We start from the raw sequence: 24,989 nt of genomic DNA, 5'->3' as shown, positions 1-24,989 counted from the left end.
AATGAGGATCACAAGGAAATGGACAGCATGTGACTTAAATATGAGTGTCTGACCAAAGGGTCTGAATACTTATGACCATGTAATATTTCAGTTTTTCTTTTTTAATAAATTTCTACATTTCTGTTTTTTTTCAGTCAAGATGGGGTGCAGAGTGTACTTTAATGAGAAAAAAAAATGAACTTTTTAGAATTTACCAAATGGCTGCAATGAAACAAAGAGTGAAAAATTTAAAGGGGTCTGAATACTTTCCGTACCCAATGTATGGTCTCCTGATGAACCCATTGAAGAGGAAACGCATCGAGTTATTTAGCATACTGTCTATTCTATATACATATTAGGTATAGGGATGGGTTACTAATATGCAATTGTTATTACATCTTTTTGTGCTTAGTGCAATATTTATTACATCTTTTTAGGCTAAGTGCAATATTTTGATTATATCCTGTTTACCATATTATTTTTTTGCAATCTAATGATCTAGGGATTCAGCACAATATTTTGACTATACTATCTGAATTAAGAGATAAATCATTTGCGCTCTATGTGTTTGACTAACATTGCACAAATATATGCATGATCTAGTAACCTATTCTTATATGATATGAGTGTACCATAATTATATCAATGGTTTCATCTCTAGCTATCTTTGGATATTAGCATAATTCTTGGTGCTGTTCAATTTTCTTTTCTTTCTCCTGTCTTAGGGCCTGCCAGGATCAGACAGGGAGAGTCAATGTTGAGCGGGGGTGCCATTGCGCAAGTGTAGGGTGCCAACCTTCGCGGCAGTAAAGTGTTGGTTTAGGGTTAATTTTCCTTTCGACTGATATATATATATTCTTCCTTATTCAGATTTAGGGATTAAACCTTGTCACATCTCAAATTGTGACTTTGTCATGTATTGTTAAAGGTTTTTCCTGTATCTAAGGTTAAGTTATCTTTATAACCTCTTCATATAATTCTGACTACCTTTCCCTCTCTGTAGGGCCCTACAAGATCAGACAGGGACAGCCGCTGTCCGAGCGGGGGCGCCACTGCGCAGGTCTAGGGTGCCAACCTCCGCGGCAAGGTAGGGTGACAGTATCATTATAGGGCTATGTTTCCGTACCTGCCTAAATGATTATTGGATAACATTTTGGCTGTGTGTTGATATATTTTTGATTTCTTTATATATTTTTAAGTATCATTAAAAGTGACGTTTTAAAGCTATAGAATTATTATATAGTGTTCAAGTCAGTCAACCTCTTGTTTTTCTTACACTAAGCTATTTGATAATCTGTGACAAGCGCACGTGCACATGCTCCCATCTGCCTCCCGAAATGCAATTGTGGGGCACTGATGGGATATCATGATAGGTGGGTGCCTGCTGAATGGCTGAGCTTAATAGGAGACCTTACTTTTCACTATGGTATTGCAGTACTTAGTATAAGCGATTGGATGATTGCAGGTTCAAGTCCCCTATGGGGGCTAAAAAGAAAGTAAAACATTAAAAAAGGAGTTTTTAAAAAAATATATAAAAATGTAATCACCCCATTTTAACGCCATTAAAATTAAAAAAATGTAATAAATAAACATATTTAGTATCACAACGTCTGTAAAAAGGCGGTCTACCAAAAATCTAAAATTAATGAACCCATACACTAAGCGCCGTAAGCAGAAAAAAATTAAAACACCAGAAATATGTTTTTTGGAACACTTCTCCTCCTTAAAAATGCAAGAAAAATGATCAAAACATCATACGTACCACAAAATGGTATTAATAAAATTGTCAGCTCGCCATGCTAAAAACAAGCTCTCAAACAGCGCTATTGATAGAAAACTAAAACCGATATGGGTCTCACAAACAATTTTTTTTACAAACTTCAGAATTTTTTTCCATCACTTAAATAATAAAAAAAAATCTATGCATGCTTGTTGTCACCATAATTTTACTAGCTTGGAGAATCATGTTTTCTTGTCTTTTCGACCATACAATAAATACCATAGAAACAAAAACAAACATCAATGGCGGAATCACACTTTTTTCACTATTTCATACCTCTTGTCATTTTTTTCCCCATTTTTTTTTTCATCGTATGGTAAAATGGATGGTGCTATTAAAAATGTATGTTAGAGTGTGGGAGGAAATTGAAGTACCTGGAGGAAACCCACACAAACACAGGAAGAACATAACTTGTGGGATTTGAACCCAGGACCCCAGCACTGCCAGGGTACAGTGCTAACTACTGAGTACAACTCGTCCTGCAAAAAAAACAAACAGTCCTTCTATGTCGATAGAGAGATAAAAAAAGTTATGGCTTTTAGAAAAAGGAGAGAAAAAATGCAAACAAGGCAAGGGGTTAATATCATGCACTCAACTGCTCCATACATTGTCTATGGCACTGAAGGAGATAGCTGAATATAGCAATTGGTATTTTCCGCCGGTGCCATAGATACTGGATAGAGGGTAGTGTGCATGTGCCAACCATTTTTACCATCTCATTAAGTGATAGATATGCCATTATTTTATGACCAGTCGTGATCTGATTTCTAGTATCCCTACCGATGCAGCATTGCATCTCCTTCCATCTTTGCGCAGTGGTTCCCTATCACCTCAGAAATAACTGACCTCATTCATCTGAATAGGGCCGGCTGCAATTCCCTGCAGAGTTGGGGTGGCTGAGACTGTTAATGTAAAAAATTAGAAGTGCACCCAGCACTATACGGCCATATTCACACGTTCAGTATTTGGCTTTCAAGTACTGATGTAAAATGCTGACCAAATACGAAACGTGTGAACGTGGCCTACCAGTTCTGCATCTCCTTCACTTTCAGTATCAGTGGGTGACCCAAAGTTTGAATCGCCATTGATCACAAAGTGGTGGCATATTCTAGAGATTTGTCATAAGATAATTAGATGAGAAAATCCTAAATCTCTTCTATCTATTTGAACAACTAATTCAATATTGCCTTCCAAAATAAAATCCAACCTTTGTATTATGAATGGGAGTCTCGGCCTCATTGATGCAAACCTCTACAGTTCACCATGTGAAAACTGAACTGATGTTGTAGAGGCAGAGGCATAAAGACTATTATAGGATATCTGTCTTAAAATAGTTTTTTTTCTATTTTCTTGAAACATTAAATCATATTTTTCGTTCTTCCATGTTTCAGACTGTTATACTGTAATATATATTTTCATTCCTTCCTACATCACTTTATTTTTAATTGGCTCTATTTCTTTCATATAGCAGTCATGGTAATTTTAAAATATGATTAATAGCCTATTTGTGAAATGAGCTGTTATCTGATGCCAGCATGGAGATGTTACCTCCTTGATGTAGGCCAACAATTGTTTAGTGCCTTTTGGACAAGGCCGGGAAGATCACATGGCATTGTACCGGCTTTAACATGAAACCATTTCTGATCTTTCAGGACCTATGTTTGGTAAGTAGAATAGAGTGAGTATTTTCCTCTATGCCCTGCATTGAGGCACGGCCAAGTGCTTTCAGACACATGGTGATGAAAGGCTGGATCAAACTGCTTTTAATGCAAAGCCTCGTTCAGACTTGAACAGCTAAATATAGCAGGATATTCAGAAAGAGTCGCTGGTGTAATACTACACTAGAATATCATTACAGAAATCTGTTTCCTTTAATTACATCGCCAGAAAATTTGCAACAAGGGAAAAATATAAATGTAAAAATAATAATTAAGGAAAAACCTCTATGATCTGTATGTGACAGACTTATTTAAGTGGATAGGATTTTATCATCTATCGCTTGTTTTAGTATTCACGTGGTACAAATCAGAAAATGTAAATAGATTTTTCTTTATCCATCTAAATAGCCAAGCAACCAACTCTTTATTGTTCTAAAGCCCAGCGACAAAAGAAAAAAGACACAACCGAAACCTGACGGCCTCCTAAGTCTTTTGGGAAAAGTTTGAAATCCTGGAGGGTCTAGGCCTTCACAGAAAAAAAAAACTTTTTTTTTCTATCACAAAGTTGCAACAGTTTATTGAAAACTTAAAGGGGATATCCGGGACTTTAAATATGCCTAAGCACTAACAGGCAGTTACTTACTATCTACCTGCCTGTTGTGCCCGGTGCACAGAGCAGTCACAGACTGCTGATATCGGGGATATCCCAGGAGGACCATCTCCAAGGCATACCAGCGGGCAAAATTGCACGCACAGGGAACCATTTTGCAGACAAGACCTAAACCTAAAGATAACAACCTGCACTTCATCACGGAATATAGCACACAATGGAACCAGGTGAGGAATGTGCTGACGGAACATTGGAAGATCCTTACCACTGATCTCCAAACCGGTACTTTGGTGGGGGATCGGCCCCTCCTCACGGCAAGGAGGGCACCCAATTTTGGGGACATCTTAACATGGAGGCACTACATGAGACCGACGGTCCGTTTAAACAGGGGGGGTCACCCTGAAGGGTTCTTTTCCTTGTGGTGATTGCAATATATGCCAGTTTATGAGTCCTACCCATGATTTTTCATTAACCCTTTAGATTCGAAAACATATCGATTCAAGACACACATCAATTGCAAGTCAAGGAATGTGATCTACTCGATTATATGCCCTTGTCGACAGATATATGTTGGACAAACCTCACAAGAAATCAGAAGAAGAATTCAGAAACACATCTCCACGATCAACTTGGCTGCGTCGGACATGGACAAAGGTAACACAATTTCCTCGGAGGCAGCCAATTACCTGAAATATCATCACGGGAATTGTAGTAATACGCAAATAGTGGGCTTGGAAAAGATCAGGCATCAGGAAAGAGGGGGGAATATCCGGAGGAAGTTACTCCAACAAGAATCATGTTGGATTTACGAACTCCAATCGATGGCACCCTATGGGATGAATGAGGAACTACTTTTTACCGTTTTTTGGGGATCCTAAGTCGTTGGGATGCTTTACATCTAACCCTTGTAATCCTTTCTCCGCTCTTTCTCCCCTCTTCCTGACCCTACCAGATCCGATGTGTAAGAGCCATATTTGATCTTCTCTCTTGTGAGGATGGGCCTGTATATATGGAAGAATATATGGAAGAATCTTCTCCCCTCTATTGGTTGAGAGACTAAAATGGTATACCTGGCGCTCTTTGCATCAAAACGTTGGGCTCCCCTGGTTGGAAGATGGCTGCTCGCAAACTGCAAGATTCCTCCATACTGGATGACTACTTTGAAATGGGCTTCATCAGCGGAATCCCATAGGAATTCACTTCTTCGTATCAACTGACAGTAGAATATGTATTCTCTCCCCATTGAGTCATCCGGGCACTTTATGGACTTGGAAAGTGACATTGTTGGTGGCATGTTCTATGAAGCCGGATACCTGACTACCTGAAACTTGAGCCTCTAAAATAACCAATCTTTACTGGAGGGGGGGACATGTTGCTTTACACCTAGCATTTTTGGTATCTGGTTTAGATGATTGGATGGGTCAATGACGCGCCCCCTGGGCCATGGGGTCCGCGATGCCGGGCCGGTAGATGCTGGGGGTTGTAGTCACAGTGGCGGTGACCCGGTCTGTGACCCAGGTGGTCAATCCAAGGGTAGTAGATGTATATAGGTTATATAATGTCCGACTACGCCACCTGTGGAGTGCGGTTAATAGAGACCGCTGCTGCAGAACAGTCCTCTGAAGCCGGTGGTATAGCAGCAAAGGTGGTATAACTCCCCACAGGAAGAGTTAGCTTCAGGGCAGTGTGTGTGGATGATGGTGGTTGTGCAGGGTGTCGCGGTGCAGAAATAACCACAGAGTCCGTATAGTGCAGTCCCAGGGTTTTTACTGGTAGCAATTAGACAGCTTGGACTGGAGTACTGGCTAGAGATAAGAGTCTGGTCAGTCTGGGAGCAAGCATAGAGTCCCCCTGGACAGGTGGAGTTGTAGGCCTGCCGTTCTCACTATACTCTTTGGCTATTCTGCTTGTAACTGTGTTGTAACCCACGTCCCTGAGTGTAACGTGCTGTGCTCACCCGTATCGCTGGTAGCTCGGGCCTTATGGATGCTTCGCTCCTCCTTGGCGGTACTGGTCCCTCGGTGCTGGTGAGCCTCCAGGCGTCTGATGGCGGGCCAGGAGACCTGCAATCTCCTGCCCTGCGGTATCTGCTGCTGGGTCTGGAATCCCCCACAGCCTCGGACTCCGGTGTCCGGTTCTCTGTGTATTCTGGCTAGGACGAACTATCTCCAGCTCCAGTCCCTAGCTCCTCACTCTTCAAAGTCCTAAACTCAACTCCTGCATTAAACTCAACTAACCCTGCCTCCAGATCCAGTTGCCAAGGGGAGGGTCCTCCCCTTGCTGGTCTAGAGCAAGGAAATGTTGCATGTATTGTGTACCTGACTAAAAGAACTCCTGCTTGCTTCCAGGTATGGCATTACCTCTTTTGAGGGAGGCAATGCCACTGTGGCAACCAGACTCCTGGGGTGCCACATTCCCCCCTAGTTAATTTCAGTACTCCGGGACTGAACATATTTTTCAAAAGTGACAACAACAATAACAATAACAGGCATATTAGAATATTTACAAACATTACAGTCCTTGATAGGTTACAGTATAATCTGCAACCAGGTGTCCATTCCACTGTGCAAGGTGTAATTTGAGGGATCCGTCCAAAACCCTCCACGGAGGCCCTGGGGTGGCTGCAGGACATAGATGATCCAAGTGCTGGACCATGTCTTCGGCCACCTCCAACGAGTTTTTGTTCAGTGGTCTTTCAATAAGGGGCACTTTAGCAAGTGCAACTATTTACAAGGGAAAGTTCTTTGGTTATTCACTGTCCATAACCTAAAAGTCTTTGTACCCTTTTCGGGTAACTGGAAAAACACACATTAAACACTTCAAATTAGCAATGTCTCTGGCATACACTTACGGGTAACTATATACAGCATACATTTTAATACTCTTATACTTTAAACTTTACATTTTTAAATTCTCCAACGGGCAGGGGGCTGACCTCTTGTACTTCTGGTGGATCTACGTAGTACACTATCTGTCAATACTCTACCCTGGTCCCTTGTGTCTAACCCTGGTGTGGTGGGTTCAGTGTGAACTGCACTACAGGTAGTATGAGGTAGTACTGGTAGGTTGGGCAGTTTCCTATGAACTCTTTGGCTCACCATGGGTACGACAGGTTCACTATTAGCAGAGGGTAGATTCTCCTGGTCTGCTGTTGATGAGGCTTCTGTCCCTGGGGCCAACTGTTCTCCCAACTCTTCTGAGACTTCTGCAGCTTCCTGAGGGGCTGGTTGGAGAAAGGTAATGACTGGCACGACAATTGCATTGTTCACTTGTGTCCACGACCAGGGAAATTCTCCGAGTACTGTTTTGACCATTTCTTCCACTTCCTCTGTGGGTTGGGGGCTATCCTGGTCTTTTTTAGTGTGTTGTAATTGCTCGGGACATTTCTTCAAGTGGTCTCTTGAAACTGTTGCTGATGTTTTTCCTCCATCCTTACTAATGAGGCACACCTTGATGTTATCATGACTCGAGGGTAGGATGGTGTACGGCTCTACCTCCCACTGATCATCCAATTTGTGGAGTCGCCTCTTTCTCTTAAGGACCTGTTCTCCAGGTGACAATGGAACAGCAGGTGCGTGTTGATTGTAAGTCTTCTCTTGTCTTTGTCTTGCTTGGGACAGACTTCTTTCAACACTCTCTTGCACTTTGCGGTATTATTGTTGCCGCTCAGTGTCCCAATCTGCATCTGGCGAGGCCGTCTCTGGTGTTAGGACTCCCATGTCCAGGTCGATGGGCAGCTTACCAGGTCTTGCTCTCATCAGGTAAGCAGGTGTGCAGTTGGTAGAGTTTACTGAGACATGGTTATAGAGGTCCACCAGATCAGGTAGCTTTTCTGGCCACAGGCTGCGTTCCTCAAGGGGCAACGTCTATCACCACCTGGTTCATCTTCTCACACAACCCGTTGGTTTGGGGGTGATACGGCGTTATCCTGATTTTCTTGCAGCCGTACAGGTTGCAGAATTCCTGGAACACCTCCGCTTCGAGGGCTGGACCTTGGTCAGTAAGCACACGTTCTGAGTAACCGTGCGGGCAACAGAAGTGCTGTTGGAATGCTTTGGCTGCTGTCTGAGCTGTCTGGTCCTTTACTGTCACTACTACCAGGAACCGGGAGTAGTGGTCTACGATGGTGAGAGCGTAGACATAGCCTGACCTGCTTGGGGCTAGCTTCACATGGTCCAAGGCTACCAGTTCAAGTGGCTGTTTGTTGATGATGGGCTGCAGGGGAGCCCTCTGGCTGTCACGTTTTTTTCGCCTCAGGTTGCAAGGTCCGCATTCTCGACACCACCTCTTGATTGCTTTCTCATGCCAGCCCAGTAGAACCGTTCACGTAGCAGGACTTCCAACTTCTTCCAGCCAATGTGTCCCGCTCCATCGTGGTACGCTTCCAAGACCATTGACGCATCCCGCCTCGGAACTACCACCTGCCAGACCAATTCATGCGTCCAGGAGTTGATGGCTTTTCGACACAGTTTCCCTTCATAGATGAATAGCTTGCCCTTCTCCTTCCACAGCTGTTTGGTCTCCTCTGGAGCATCTGGATCAGGGTACTAGTCAGCTCGTGTCAGCAATTCCTTGACTAGGCGGACAGCCGGGTCACTATCTTGTGTCTCTGCCCATCCATGGTGGGGCAATGGATTGAACGTGGCCTCTCTGTTGGCGTAGCACCTGTTCTTCACACAAGGGGAGCACTGGGTTACTCCATGACGGTGGAAAGCAGGGATCTCTATCTCCTCCAGCTCTTCCGGGTCTTCTCCCCAATCTGGCAAGTTAGGCATCCTGGACAGCGCATCGGCGTTTGCATTCTTGTGTCCAGCCCGGTACTTGATGGTGAACTCATAATTAGACAGTCGGGCCATCCATCTTTGTTCCGGGGCACCAAGTTTCGCAGTGTCCAGGTGAGTCAGCGGGTTATTATCCGTGAAGACGGTGAATTTGGAGAAGGCGAGATAATGCTTGAAGCGCTTTGTCACAGCCCAGACTACGGCGAGGAACTCCAACTTGAAGGAACTGTAATTTTCGGGGTTCTTTTCTGTGGGCCGGAGCTTCCTGCTGGCATAGGCAATCACTCTTTCTCTGCCTTGCTGTATCTGGGACAGCACCGCTCCTAGCACCACGTTACTTGCGTCTGTATGGAGTATGAAGGGTTGGCCATAGTCAGGGTAGGCCAGGATCTCGTCTCTTGTGAGAGCCATCTTCAGCCTGCTGAAGGATTCGTCTTCCGGCTTATCCCATTTGAATGGAGGCTTCGGGTTTTTGGCCTTCCTGACTGGCCTACAAGGAGGTCCTGCATAGGTGCCACCATCTTGGTGAAGCCTTGGATAAATCTTTGGTAGTAGCCCACCAACCCGAGGAACTGCCGCACTTCCTTGATAGTGGACCTTGTCAGGGTCTGGTGCTACACCTTCAGCATTTACCACATGACCTAGGTACTGTGCGTTGGGCTTCAACAGGTGGCATTTTGACGGCTTCACCTTCAGGCCAAAACCAGCTAGGGCTTCAAACACCTCTGCCAGGTGCTTCAGGTGATCTTCATAGGACTTGGAGTATACTATGACATCATCCAGGTACAGCAGGACTGTATCGAAGTTCTTATGTCCTACACAGCACTCCATCAACCGCTGGAAGGTTCCTGTGGCTGAGCCCGAATGGCATGCAGTTGAACTCGCTGAGGCCCATCGGCGTTGTGAATGCGGTCTTTTCTTTATCCGCCTCTGCTACAGTAACCTGCCAATACCCACTAGTGAGATCCAAAGTAGAGAAATAATTAGCAGATCTTAATGCAGCTAGTGACTCCTCAATCCTGGGTAAGGGGTATGCATCTTTATGTGTAATGCGGTTAATTTGCCTGTAGTCTACACACATTCTCAACGTGCCATCTTTTTTCCTTACGAGAACTAATGGTGCTGCCCAGGTGCTACAACTATCTCTTATCACCCCAGCCTCCTTCATCTCTCGTAACATCCCTTTGGCATGTTGGTAGTGTGCAGGGGGTACAGGCCGGTACCGCTCTTTAATGGGTGGATGGTCTCCCGTGGGCATATGGTGTTGAACCCCTTTCACCTGCCCGAAGGTGTTTGCTGAAGACCCTTTCATACTCCTGGACCACCCGGTATACTCCATGTTTTTGGTGCTGAGGGGTGGAGTCAGTGCCCACGTGTAGCTTTTGACACCAGTCCTCCATCTGTCCCTTGGAGGCATTATCCTCTGCCGGTTTGGTTGGAGGTAAGGGTTCCACTGTTTTTATAGAATTGTTGCTGACTGTGAATAATTTGGCAAGGGTAGCATACCGGGGCAAATGGACTTCTTTCTCCCCAATATTTAGGATGCGGACTGGCACTCTCCCATGGCGGACATCAACCACCCCCCTGGCTGTCAAGATGGTGGGCCTACTGTCAGAGTATGCGGGCTCTACCAGGGCCTGGTAATCTCTACCCCTGAGACCGATTGCTGCCCGGCACCATATCAACATTTCACTTCTTGGGGGCATGGCAATGGGGAACGGGTCACTCATCCTGACACTGCCAATTTCACCACCAGACAGTTCTACCTGTTGTCTTCTCATCAGGGCTCTGATTTCTCTCTGCAGAACCCGCTGCTGACTGGAACTGGCAGTCTCCGCAACCTGCTGTAACAAGACAATAATTTCTGAAAGACAATTTTCAATAACATTAGTGCCGAAGGTTATCATGGGGTGACTTTCTCGGCGATCAATGTCAGCAATTATCATTCCTTGCGCCGGCAATTCCACTTTGCCAACCTTTATGGTCACTTCTTTATACCCCACTTGAGGTACAGGCTGACCATTGCTGGCATAAATGCTTAAATGTTCATCTGGACGGCGGTTAATGTCTGAATCAGTCCAGTAGCGTTGGTAAAGAATGTAGGGGATAGTGGTCACCTGGGATCCAGTGTCCAGCCACCCGCTCATCGGGATGCCGTCAAGCACGACAGGTAGGACCGGTCGTCCCCCCACATACTTGTCTCGCCAGTTGTGTGGGCCTGGTGGTCTTACGCCTGGGGGTTGGCCCTCTGCCCCAGGTTTTGCTCGTTTAAATTACAGTACCTTGCATAATGTCCTGGCATGTGACTGCGGCGGCAGATGGGTTGTCCGTCCTGGTCGTAGCGGTCGCTGTTCCTCCCTCTGGTTGGTGGAATCCTCCTCTGTCATCGCCACGGGACGTCCTCCGGACTGGAAGTCAGCTGGATCTTTTCCTTGGGGGACACCTGCATGGACTGCACCGTTTTGGTTAGTGCAGCTACACTTTTAGTCAGCTCCTGGACCTGAAGGTGCAGGTCTGTAGACGGGGCATTGTCTAGAGTCTGTGCATCAGCCCCTACAAGCTCTGGGGAAAAGGGAGCCACCTCCTGGTGGTAGGTGATAGCTGGGCGCCGGTGAGATGTAGCGCCACCTGGTGTTGGTTCTCGCAGCACCCGGATGGCTCTGTCTTTAAATTGTGCAAAGTCCAAATCAGGGTTTTGCAGAGCCATTATGCGCAGCTGTGTCCGGTGAGCGCTGGACAGTAGACCCTCAATAAACTGCTCAGTTAACAGTCTGTTCTCATCATGCACACTGTCGGGGTCTACCTGTTTGATGGCCCTCAGCGTCTCCTGCAGGTTTAAAGCATAGTCCCGTACACTGTCCTGCGCCCGTTGTTTGCACCCATAAAACTTCATTTTTATCTCAGCTGTAGTACGGGTGTCAAAGGTGTCCTTTAGGCGGGCCAGTATCTCTTTTACAGTCCCTTTGTCTCTGGCTGACCAGGACTTCACTTCTCTCTGGGCTGCACCGATTAGCTGGCGTATGAGGATGCTCACTTTCTGCTCCTCGGACAGGGGGTACACTTTGAACAAGCTGCTCAGTCTTTCTTTAAAGTCACTAAGGGTGTGCGACTCTCCTGAGTACTGGGGCAACCACGCCACCCCCGGTATATATGGCATGGAGAACGGCATTACCGTGGCAGCGGCCGCGCCTGCGGCTGAAGTTCCCTCCATATTAGGCGTCTTCCTCCCCCCTAGTTAACCGTGGCCTACGTTCTTTCACTTTGCTTCCGTAGGCCGCAGTTCCGCAGGTGATGGTCTCCTTTGAGGACCTGGCGTCGCTTGCTTCTGATGTCAACGCTCGCTGGGGCTCCTTCCAGAACCTGTCGCGGCGTCAGTGCGTGGGGCGGGGCTTGGGCTTCGCGCGCTTCCAGCGGTTACGCCCCTCTTCTTCCCGCGCGGCGATCCGGAAATGGCGGACAATGGCGGGAAACAACGGCAATTGGCGGGAAAACTTCACCACGGTATGCGACACAGTTCGTGAAGGCGCACAGTACCCGGTGGTAACGGGCGCGAAATCCTGCCGACTATGCCAAAGTTGATGCGCCCCCTGGGCCGTGGGGTACCCGGTGCCGGGCCGGTAGATGCTGGGGGGTTTGTAGTCACAGTGGCGGTGACCCGGTCCTTGACCCAGGTGGTCAATCCAAGGGTAGTAGATGTATATAGGTTATATAATGTCCGACTGCGCCACCTGTGGAGTGCGGTTAATAGAGACCGCTGCTGCGGAACAGTCCTCTGAAGCCGGTGGTATAGCAGCAAAGGTGGTATAACTCCCCACAGGAAGAGTTAGCTTCAGGGCAGTGTGTGTGGATGATGGTGGTTGTGCAGGGTGTCGCGGTGCAGAAATAACCACAGAGTCCATACAGTGCAGTCCCAGGGTTTTTACTGGTAGCAATTAGACAGGCCAGGACTGGAGTACTGGCTAGAGATAAGAGTCTGGTCAGTCTGGGAGCAAGCATAGAGTCCCCCTGGACAGGTGGAGTTGTAGGCCTGCTGTTCTCACTATACTCTTTGGCTATTCTGCTTGTAGCTGTGTTGTAGCCCACGTCCCTGAGTGTAACGTGCTGTGCTCACCCGTATGGCTGGTAGCTCGGGCCTTGTGGATGCCTCGCTCCTCCTTGCAGGTACTGGTCCCTCGGTGCTGCTGAGCCTCCGGGCGTCTGATGGGGGGCCAGGAGACCTGCAATCTCCTGCCCTGCGGTATCTGCTGCTGGGTCTGGAATCCCCCACAGCCTCGGACTCCGGTGTCCGGTTCTCTGTGTATTCTGGCTAGGACGAGCTATCTCCAGCTCCAGTCCCTAGCTCCTCACTCTTCAAAGTCCTAAACTCAACTCCTGCACTAAACTCAGCTAACCCCGCCTCCAGATCCAGTTGCCAAGGGGAGGGTCCTCCCCTTGCTGGTCTAGAGCCAGGAAGTGTTGCATGTATTGTGTACCTGACTAAAAGAACTCCTGCTTGCTTCCAGGTATGGCATTACCTCTTTTGAGGGAGGCAATGCCACTGTGGCAACCAGACCCCTGGGGTGCCACATCAACATTTCCAGTAGGCCTTCTTTCGTGTCTCCCTTCCCCAGATGTGTTGACAGGACAGCTTAGAGCTGGATTAATTATTTGATTATCCAAATATTAGCTATCTGGAGGGGCGGACAGGTCTACTTACACCTAGCTATGGTGGTATCTGGTTGATATAATTTGATCGGCCTATAACTACAGCAGGCCTTTTTCCTGCATTATCCCTTTTGCCTTCCCCTACTTGATGTACCTATGATACATTTCAGAACTGGATATATTATATGATTATCAAAACATTGGCAATCCGTCCTTGCTCTGTTATGTGTTCCGTGATTTGAAAGTGGCACATATGAATGGGAATAGTCTCTTGGTGGATTGGAGGTACTCTATGAAGATTATCTTTTGTTGGATAAACGGGTATTCTCCCTGGTTCCTCCAGATGATATCCTCCAGCCGTTTGTTAATCCTCTGAATTGCCTCTCAGATGAGCTAATCTTAAAACATTTCACCATGTAGTAGCGGGTACCATCGGGATTGGGATATTGTGATATGCGTAGGGAGCCTATGTGACAAATAGGAAGTATTTCTGTATATACACATTCACATCACAATTATTTTTTTTTTGGGAGGCCTTTAATATATATAAGTATCAGCATGATATCCCCATGATATGGGGTAAGGAAGTATCATGTCATAGTATATACCGTGTTGGCTTGCAAACATGTACATGCATTCCCTCTCAAACCCTCAATCTAATGTGGGGCTATGACAGGCACCATTTTGGTCTCCACCTTTGGGCCCTCACAAGATTGATTCACATCTGATGGTCCGATTGAGAGTGAATAGCATGAACTAAAAAGCAAAAGTTCATCTTGATGCAGGATATATTCAGATGTGTAAATGGGATCAATATGTCCGGTGTTGTATATATTTTCCCTATCCTCATCTATATATTAGTGCTTGTGTTCATCTTCTAGTTTTTGGACATTACCTTCAATCACATATCAGCCTGTCATGTGAATAAGGTGGTTAACATGGTTACAGGCTCCCCGTAAGAAGCAGCATAGCTGCACAGACAGGGGGAGGGTTGTTTTTTTTTGCGGTTGTGCAACAGCATAGTAAGGGCAAGGTGTTTGCCCACACTCAGACTCTCCTGGCTGACTTCATCACTTCCGCCCTACAGCTGATGATGTCATTTCCGGTCCGGGTGAGATGATGTCGGCATAGGAAACACACCAGTATACTATTAGCTTATTTAACTATGATATAAAGATAAGCCAGGAACCAGTGGACGTCATTCACCTGACGAAGCTGCGCGGAGACGCAGCGATACGCGTGGGGCATGGGGCTCTGGTCTTTCATCCTTTCCACATGACTGGTATACTTTAGCACTAGCCACACTGACGGGGCACACCCGTCTACATCTCTTTCTGCCGGGTATTATATCCTGTATATGCGGATGTGTTATATCTAGATATATGCAGATGGGTCGGATCAAGTGATATACTTACCTTACGCTGAATATAGGCTATAGATAGCATTTATTTCGGATATTTAGCCCTGTATATTGATAATAAGAGACCTTTTGCATTATTGGGATTTTATATAAGAATACCTTGTAAGACTATTGTGCTATTATGCAGGAGCATTAAGGATTTGATATTACCCGTTTATTTATATTAGACATTGGGCTCTTATATTGCACAAACCTTGATGATTAGGTGGCAAAAAAAATCACGTTGTGGCTATTGTTTTTTCTGGTTTATCCTTTACAGTGTTCATGGACTCTCTTCTGTAAATTCTATCTGTGTATTTTGATATGTTATATACGCATGTATTTATTGCATCATATACAGAGCATTGTCTATTTATTGCACTATCTGTATTGGTGACCATCTATTAACTTGAGCAGTCATGAGGGCCAGACCCCTTTGTGTCTATATACTTTTTAAATGTTCTTAAATGTTTTGTCTACTAAGATCCTGGAATAAAATTATACCTTTTATATATAGAAGTGTGCTGCACCGTGCATGTGGTTCTTTTCTCTTTTACTTGCATTCTTGGTTATACCACATGGGTTAGCACCTTCTTTAATATTATTGGACTCCATATTTGCTGTGCACTCCTGAATCTATATATATATACAGTCACAGACTTCTGCTGACGTCAACAGAGCGGCAGTTTCTCTTCCTGTTGAAAGGGCGGGACTACTGATGTCATGCTGACTGACAGCCGGCTCTCCGCTGCCCAATATGGGGGAAGCTAGCTGTCAATCAGCATGACACCAGTAGTCCTGCCGTGTCAACAGGAAGAGAAACTGCTGCTCTGTTGATAGGGAACAGCTGAATCTCCAGCAGGAGCAGTCAATGGCCGGCGCGGGGTACAACAGGCCGGTAGCTGCCTCTGTTAGCAACTACGTGCCTTTCTTTAAAGTTCCAGATATTCCCTTTAAAAACTACTTTGAATTACTTTTCTGCAGCATTATCAGTGTAGTATTAAAGGTTTCCCTACTGACAATGCTTTTCAAGCAGTTAAGCTTTGGTCTTATGCTTATATACAGTATACCAGTTCCCATTTGGGTAGGTGCACACGACCGTTTTCTCCACATCCGAAAAAACAGTCCGATTCTGATCAGACTTTTATCAGAGTTTGATCAAAGTGGCATCAGTTTTTCTCGGATGTGGAGAGAAAAAAAGGGTTCTCCGTCTTCTCTATTCTGTCATCCGATTGTGGTCCGATTTTTTTCACGGACCCATAGACTTGCATTGCTGATTTTAAACTGAAACTCCAATCAAATCGGACATGACAATTGTTTCATCGGATCTGAGGAAAAGCAACACTTGAAACGCACGTAGGGGTACTGGGCAGTGTGGTATTGTCAACATAGCACATGGTCTGTATTAATAATAGACATAACTGTCTATTAATTGCTTCACTATGGCTATCATTGTATACACTAGTGGCCAATTTGAGGCAACACCTGCAGTTTTTCACCATCACCAATATTTAATGAAAGTTTTCACTGACATACTTACTTGAACACACGCCCTCTTCTGTGATATGTATTCTATGTTTGTTTATAGTGACCTGGGTGTGATTTAAGACCGATATTGTGTCAGCAGTATTAGACAGGAATGGTCACCTAAGAAGAGAGCCAAAGCTGTTACTTTAAGTGAAGAAGGGTACTGTTACCGGGAAATTGCAGCACAAATTGGAAAAGGGATCTCACCGGCCAGCATTCTTAAAGTGTGTAAGCGGTTTCAAGAGACTGGTTCGATAAAGAATAAACCAGGTAGAGGAAGGAAGAAGGCTACAACTCCTCAGACCGATAGAAGAATTGTTAGAATCGCCCTAAATAACAGGAAATCAACTGCTGTTGACATCAATAAGGAGCTTGTCAACACTGGAGTGACGGTGTCCGATCGGACGGTTCGACGACGATTGGTAAACGCGGGGTTAAGAGCCAGAATACCACGTAAAAAGCAATTTTTGAATGCCTCACAGCGTCAGAAACATCTGCAGTGGGTCAAATAACATTCTAAATGGACCATTGAACAATGGAGAAATGTTTTATGGAGTGATGAGACATGCATATATGACGCGCCCCCTTGGCCGTGGGGTACTCGGTAGCCAGGCCGGTCGGTGCTGGGGATGTCACAGTGGCAGTGACCCGGTCCGTGACCCAGGGCGATCAATAAAATGGGAATAAAGTAAAAGGAAGAAGGGGATAAAGTTTTTATATACAGTGGCATGTAAAAGTTTGGGCACCCCTGGTCAAAATTACTGTTATTGTTAACAGTTAAGCAAGTTGAAGATGAAATGATCTCTAAAAGGCATATTGTTAAAGATGACATATTTCAGTTGTATTTTAGGCAAATAAATATATATATTGTCTTTTTTTCGTTTTAAAAAATTACAATAAGGGAAATGGGCCTATGCAAAAGTTTGGGCACCCTTGGAGATTTGTGTGCTTTGATAATTTTGACCAAGGTTTCTGACCTTAATTAGCCTGTTAGGGTTATGGCTTGTTCACTACCATCGTTAGGAAATGGCAGGTGATGAAAATTTCCCAGCTTTATAAAAAACAAGCCTCCTCTAACTTTATGCCAAAAAATCAGCAGCCATGGGTTATTCTAAGCAGCTGCCTAGCACTCTGAAAATGAAAATGGTGGAGGCCCATAAAGCAGGAGAAGGCTAAAAGAAGATAGCAAAGTGTTTTCAAGTTGCCCTTTCCTCAGTTTGAAATGTAATTAAGAAATGGCAGTTAACAGGAACAGTGAAGGTCAAGATAAGGTCTGGAAGACCAAGCAAAATTTCAGTGAGAGCTGTTCGTACGATTGCTAGAGAGGCAAATCAGAACCCCCGCTTAACCTCAAAAGACCTACAGAAAGATTTAGCAGACTCTAGCTTTGTGGTTCATTGTTCTACTGTTCAGAGACGCCTGCACAAATATGACCTTCATGGAAGAGTCATCAGAAGAAAACCTCTCCTGCAGCCTCACCATAAAATTCAGCATCAGAAGTATGCAAAAGAACAGCTAAACAAGCCTGATACATTTTGGAAACAAGTTCTGTCGACTGAAAAGGTTAAAATAGAAGTCTTTGGCCACAATGATCAAAGGTATGTGTGGAGAAAAAAGGCCACCAAATATAAGGAAAATAACAGCTCGCCAACTATTAAGCATGGGGGTGGATCAGTCATGCTTTGGGGTTGTGTTGCAGCCGATGGTTCAAGGGACATTTCACGGGTAGAGGGAACAATGGATTCAATGAAATTTCAACAAATTCTTGATGCAAACATAACACCATCTGTAAAAAAGCTGAATTTGAAAAGAGGATGGCTTCTACAAATGGTTAATGATCCTAAACACACATCAAAATCCACAATAGGCTACCTCAAAAGGTGCAAGCTGAAGGTTTTACAATGGCCCTCACAGTCCCCTCTTCTGAACATCAATGAAAATCTGTGGCTAGACCTCAAAATAGCAGTGCATGCAAGATGACCAAGGAATCTCACAGAACTGGAAGGATTTTCCAAGGAAGAATGGATGAAAATCCCTCAAACAATAATTGAAAGACTCTTGTCTTGCTTCAAAAAGCTTTTACAAGCTGTGATACTTTCAAAAGGGGGGTGCTACTAGGTACTAACCATGCAGGATGCCCAAACTTTTGCATTGGTCCACTTTCCTTTTTCGTCATTTTTAAAATGTAAAAGATTAAAAAATATATATTTTTTGCCTAAAATACAAAGGAAATCTGTTATCTTTAACTTCAGGCCTTTTAGAGATCATTTCATCTTCAACTTGCTTAACTGTTCACAATAACACTAACTTTGACCAGGGGTGCCCAAACTTTTACATGCCACTGTATAATGTTCGTGACGCCACCTGTGGTATGCGGCTGTATGGGGCCACCGCTGCGGTGCAGACCCTCTGGAGCTGGTGGTGACACAGCACAGTTGGTTCAGCTCTCCACAGGCAGAGCTTAGCTCCAGGGCAGGATGTGGTGATGCTATGAGGTAGGTGCAGTTGGTGCGGTGTAATGTAGGTGATGGCGCAGATAATAATTCTAAGACACAGTGGGGTGCAGTCTTTCAGATTTACCCACAGTTGTCAGACTCCAGGTTACCAGCACCAGGGTAACCTCCCACGCCGTCCTGTGTTCACCAAGGGAGGGGTTCAGCAATCTCCCAGGTATTTTAGGAGTACTTAACGGGACCCCATTCTGTGTGCCTTCCTCGGTCGTCTTCCTGCGCTGGCTCTCACCCTCCAGCCCTGCGCCTCGCAACCAGTGTCCCAAGCCTGCAACCTCGGATTTTCGCAGGCAACGTGCAGTCCCCTGAATCCTATGCGGCTACCTTTTTAGCGATTTAGTTGCGGTTGTGAGCAGCTGCACCCTGAAAGTACAGTATCCTCCAGTTTCTAGCTGAGCCTTGTAGTTCTCCACTAGTTAGGGGCCGGTCCCCTTTGCGGCCAGATCCCTCCACGTTCTGGTAGATTCGGGCGCACGGGTAGCTTCCGCACTAGCCGTGCCCCTGAGATCCCCTCTCTCCTGGAGCCTTCCCTCTGCTCCCGTCCTCTTCCAGCCTGTCCTCTTGGGCCTCTCAATCTAGGCCCGCTCCTCTCTCTCTCCTCTGAGCAGAGCTCCTACAGAGCTTCTGCTCCCACTCCTTCTCCTCTCAGACTGAACTGAACTGAACTCCCTCTTCCAAGATGGTTCCCTTTTTGTACTCCTACTCAAAGTGCTCCCATGTCCTTCTTCCTCCACTCACACCCACTACATGGTTCCCCCTCTCTCGGTTCTCCCTACTTCCAACCAGGGACAGGGCTCAGCATAAGCCAGTGCATCTTGCCCCGCCTGCTGGTCTGGAATGGTGTAGTGTTGGATGCAGGTGGGTGGGTCCCGGGCAGTACTCCTTCCTTACCTGAGAGTGGGATACCACACCTCTGGGTGAGATGCAGTACCTCTGTGGCGACTGAACCCGCAGGGGCGCCACACATATCCATCTTTGTCCGCTACGTTCGACGACGATCTGGAGAGAGTTGCTTTCCAGAATGTACAGTACCCACCATGAAGCATCCTCTGAATGTTATGGTATGGGGCTGCATGTCCAGAGATGCAGTTGGTAGGCTGCAGGTAATTGAAGGAACAGTTAATACTGAAAAGTGCATGAAGGAAGTCCTTCAGCCTAAACTCATTCCTTCGGCACGTGATGTATTTGGTGAAGGGAGACCGTTTATTTTTCAGCAAGATGGAGCCCCATGCCATACAGCTAAAAAATGTCTCTCTTGGTTCAAGGACAAAAATGTCCAGCTATTGAATTGGCCAGGAAACAGCCCAGATCTCAATCGTATTGAGAATCTCTGGGCTCGGCTCAAAAGAGCGGTGTCAAAACAGCGGGCTTCAAACAAGCAGGAACTCATTGCAGCCATCATCAAATCATGATTTCATATCATCACACCATCTGATTTACACAAACTGGTAGATAGCATGCCAAGTAGATGCCAGGCAGTTATCAAGGCCAATGGCTATCCAACTAAGTATTAACATTTTAGTGTTAGATATGAAAATAGGACAAATAAATGGCTTTTCTCCCACAGTCAATTGAGTGACAATAGTGTCCAATTTGTTGACAAATGAACAAATTTCCTGCTAATATTGTGTTTTTTATATGAGATTTTGTTATTTGTACTGAAAAACTTTACTGTGAAATCAAAAACATTAATGAAATTTGGATTTGTATTGGTAAAATGCTAAAAATTCATAAATCTTGAGGGTGTTGCCTCAATTTTGGCCACTAGTGTATATTTAGGTATGTATAACTATATATTATGAATTGGGTAAATTAAAATCAAATAGTACTTTTTATATCTATTAAATGTAATATATACAGTGCTGGCCAAAAGTATTGGCACCCCTGCAATTCTGTCAGATAATACTCAGTTTCTTCCTGAAAATGATTGCAATCACAAATTCTTTGGTATTATTATCTTCATTTAATTTGCTTGCAAGGAAAAGACACAAAAGAGAATGAAGCAAAAATCAAATCATTGATCATTTCACACAAAACTCCAAAAATGGGCCAGACAAAAGTATTGGCACCCTCAGCCTAATACTTGGTTGCAGAACCTTTAGCCAAAATAACTGCGAACAACCACTTCCGGTAACCATCAATGAGTTTCTTACAATGCTCTGCTGGAATTGTAGACCATTCTTCTTTGGCAAACTGCTCCAGGTCCCTGATATTTGAAGGGTGCCTTCTCCAAACTGCCATTTTGAGATCTCTCCACAGGTGTTCTATGGGATTCAGGTCTGGACTCATTGCTGGCCGCCTTAGAAGTCTCCAGTGCTTTCTCTCAAACCATTTTATAGTGCTAAGAAAATAAAAATATATATCAGTGGCGCTCTTGGGAATAAAACCGAGAGGTCTGCAGCGAATTTATAGTGCTTTTGGATGTGTGTTTTGGGTCATTGTCCTGCTGGAAGACCCATGACCTCTGAGGGAGGCCCAGCTTTCTCACACTGGGCCCTACATTATGCTGCAAAATTTGTTGGTAGTCTTCAGACTTCATAATGCCATGCACACGGTCAAGCAGTCCAGTGCCAGAGGCTGCAAAGCAACCCCAAAACATCAGGGAACCTCCGCCATGTTTGACTGTAGGGACCGTGTTCTTTTCTTTGCATGCCTCTTTTTTTTTCCTGTACACTCTATGTTGATGCTTTTTTCCAAAAAGCTCTACTTTTGTCTCATCTGACTAGAGAACATTCTTCCAAAACGTTTTAGGCTTTCTCAGGTAAGTTTTGGCAAACTCCAGCCTGGCTTTTTTATGTCTCGGGGTAAGAAGTGGGGTCTTCCTGGGTATCCTACCATACAGTCCCTTTTCATTCAGACGCCGACGGATAGTACGGGATGACACTGTTGTATCCTCGGACTTAAGGGCAGCTTGAACTTGTTTGGATGTTAGTCGAGGTTCTTTATCCACCATCCGCACAATCTTGCGTTGAAATCTCTCGTCAATTTTTCTTTTCCGTCCACATCTAGGGAGGTTAGCCACAGTGCCATGGGCTTTAAACTTCTTGATGACACTGCGCACGGAAGACACAGGAACATTCAGGTCTTTGGAGATGGACTTGTAGCCTTGAGATTGCTCATGGTTCCTCACAATTTGGTTTCTCAAGTCCTCAGACAGTTCTTTGGTCTTCTTTCTTTTCTCCATGCTCAATGTGGTACACACAAGGACACAGGACAGAGGTTGAGTCAACTTTAATCCATGTTAACTGGCTGCAAGTGTGATTTAGTTATTGCCAACACCTGCTAGGTGACACAGGTAAGTTACAGGTGCTGTTAATTACACGAATTAGAGAAGCATCACATGATTTTTCAAACAGTGCCAATACTTTTGTCCACCCCCTTTTTTAGGTTTGGTGTGGAATTGTATCCAATTAGGCTTTAGGACAATTCTTTTTGTGTTTTTTCATTGAAGAAAAATTAAATGAAGATAATAATACCAAAGAATTTGTGATTGCAATCATTTTCAGGAAGAAACTGAGTATTATCTGACAGAATTGCAGGGGTGCCAATACTTTTGGCCACCACTGTATACTGCTTTGTCACCAGTAATATATGCCATAGCCATTGGGAAGGCTGTATAGTATGGTATTTCTGTGTATATAAATGAAATGATTGTTGGCATTTATATAATTATGTACAATTGAATAACTGTTTTCATACTTGCCTGTGCTTAATATTACCATCTTTATACCACACTGCCCATCGTTTCTTAAAGGGATTTTAGGGGCTATATTTTAACTGTTTCAGCTTGCTGTGCTCAATAAAGATTTGGTAATTTTGTAACTATCTATGTCATATATATGACTCTCTGTATGATTAAAATGGGGGTATACTGATGTTTCTGATTGGATTTGGGATACTCCCTTGATATTGTTAAATGGATTTGTATATCCAAGTACTGATACTGAGGAAAAGATCAGACCTGTGCACAGCCCCATAAAATATCATAGGTGCGAGTGCTATCCATGAAAACCATGGTTAGCACTACTACAAGCAAATCAGTCGTGTGCACGAGCCCTTTAAGTTGTTAATATCTCGGCACTGAAATAATTTAAAAAAAAAGAAGCTAATATGGTCTTAATGTACAGGATTTTGATATCCATTTTCTTTAGTTACAAAAGAAAAAGAAAAACTATACAAAAGAAAGGCAATAAAAAAGAATCCGAATCCACCTCTCTTCTTCAGAATGCATATTGGTGTCCTGTTCAGGTTACGCTGCCATCATGTTTGAGAATCTCTCAAATATATACATTAAATATTTCTATAAGTCATCATTTGGGCCGAACAGGTGACTTTTATACTAAAAAGCCGTAAAAGAGGTTAAAGACAAAAATTTTGAGCATTTTTTTATTTTGAGCAAAATTCATGAACCATGTGGGCAATGCTGAGGAATTTATTGCATAAAACATTAACAGACAACCACAAGACAAAAAAGAATGACTTAAAAAACTCCTGCATATTGATATTTCACTCTCTTATACAGCTCCACTGATTTCCACAGCTCTTTACAGACATTATCATCACTGTACCCATTGGTACTCACAATCTAAATCCCCTATCAGTATGTCTAAGGGGAAACCGGAGTGCATGGAAGAAACCCACGCAAACATGAGAACATACAGACTCCTTGCAGATATTGTTCTTGGTGGGATTTGAACCCCAGACCCCAGAGCTGCAAGGTTACAATGATGAATAGGGTCCAAAGTGTTTATTCCGCAGATGCTGCTGGCATTTACAGTTATATGAAAAAGTTTGGGCACCCCTATTAATGTTAAGCTTAATGTTTTATAAAAATTGGTGTTTTTGCAACAGCTATTTCAGTTTGATATATGTAATAACTGTTGGACACAGTAATGTTTCTGCCTTGAAATGAGGTTTATTGTACTAACAGAAAATGTGCAATCTGCATTCAAACAAAATTTGACAGGTGCATAAGTATGGGCACCCTTATCATTTTCTTGTTTTAAATACTCATACCTACTTTTTACTGACTTACTAAAGCACTTTTTTTGGTTTTGTAACCTCATTGAGCTTTGAACTTCATAGCCAGGTGTATGCAATCATGAGAAAAGCTACTTAAAGTGGCCACTTGCAAGTTGTTCTCCTGTTTGAATCTCCTCTGAAGAGTGGCATCATGGGCTCCTCAAAACAACTGTCAAATGATCTGAAAACAAAGATTATTCAACATAGTTGTTCAGGGGAAGGATACAAAAAGCTGTCTCAGAGATTTAACCTGTCAGTTTCCACTGTGAGGAACATAGTAAGGAAATGGAAGAACACAGGGACAGTTCTTGTTAAGGCCAGAAGTGGCAGGCCAAGAAAAACATCAGAAAGGCAGAGAAGAAGAATGGTGAGATCAGTCAAGGACAATCCTCAGACCACCTCCAGAGAGCTGCAGCATCAGCTTGCTGCAGATGGTGTCACTGTGCATCGGTCAACTATACAACGCACTTTGCACAAGGAGAAGCTGTATGGGAGAGTGATGTGAAAGAAGCCGTTTCTGCAAGCACGCCACAAGCAGAGTCGGCTGAGGTATGCAAAAGCACATTTGGAGAAGCCAATTTCATTTTGGAAGAAGGTCCTGTGGACTGATGAAACCAAGATTGAGTTGTTTGGTCATACAAAAAGGCGTTATGCATGGTGGCAAAAAAACACAGCATTCCAAGAAAAACACTTGCTACCCACAGTAAAATTTGGTGGAGGTTCCATCATGCTTTGGGGCTGTGTGGCCAATGCCGGCACCGGGAATCTTGTTAAAGTTTAGGGACGCATGGATTCCACTCAGTATCAGCAGATTCTTGACAATAATGTTCAAGAATCAGTGATAAAGTTGAAGTTACGCAGGGGACGGATCTTTCAGCAAGACAATGATCCAAAACACCGCTCCAAATCTACTCAGGCATTCATGCAGAGGAACAATTACAATGTTCTGGAATGGCCATCCCAGTCCCCAGACCTGAATATCATTGAACATCTGTGGGATCATTTGAAGAGGGCTGTCCATGCTCGGCGACCATCAAACTTAACTGAACTGGAATTGTTTTGTAAAGAGGAATGGTCAA

The 24,989-nt window shown here is 44.5% G+C and overlaps 1 long non-coding RNA gene across 1 annotated transcript in view; it reads left to right on the top strand.

Annotated features, from left to right (window-relative positions):
- The window catches only part of LOC141153586 (uncharacterized), a 104,065-nt gene that overhangs the window by 68,123 nt on the left and 10,953 nt on the right, over positions 1–24,989 (top strand). The window contains exon 3 of the long non-coding RNA XR_012247323.1: positions 983–1,066. This is a non-coding gene — a long non-coding RNA (uncharacterized lncRNA). The remainder of the gene's footprint in view (positions 1–982; positions 1,067–24,989) is intronic.

This window comes from Phyllobates terribilis, unplaced genomic scaffold (assembly GCF_046119375.1).
Source record: "Phyllobates terribilis strain yellow unplaced genomic scaffold, ASM4611937v1 Scaffold_1__5_contigs__length_1240528914, whole genome shotgun sequence".
In the NCBI taxonomy this organism is placed as follows: Eukaryota; Metazoa; Chordata; class Amphibia; order Anura; family Dendrobatidae; genus Phyllobates; species Phyllobates terribilis.
This window is presented reverse-complemented; position numbering and strand designations above follow the sequence as displayed.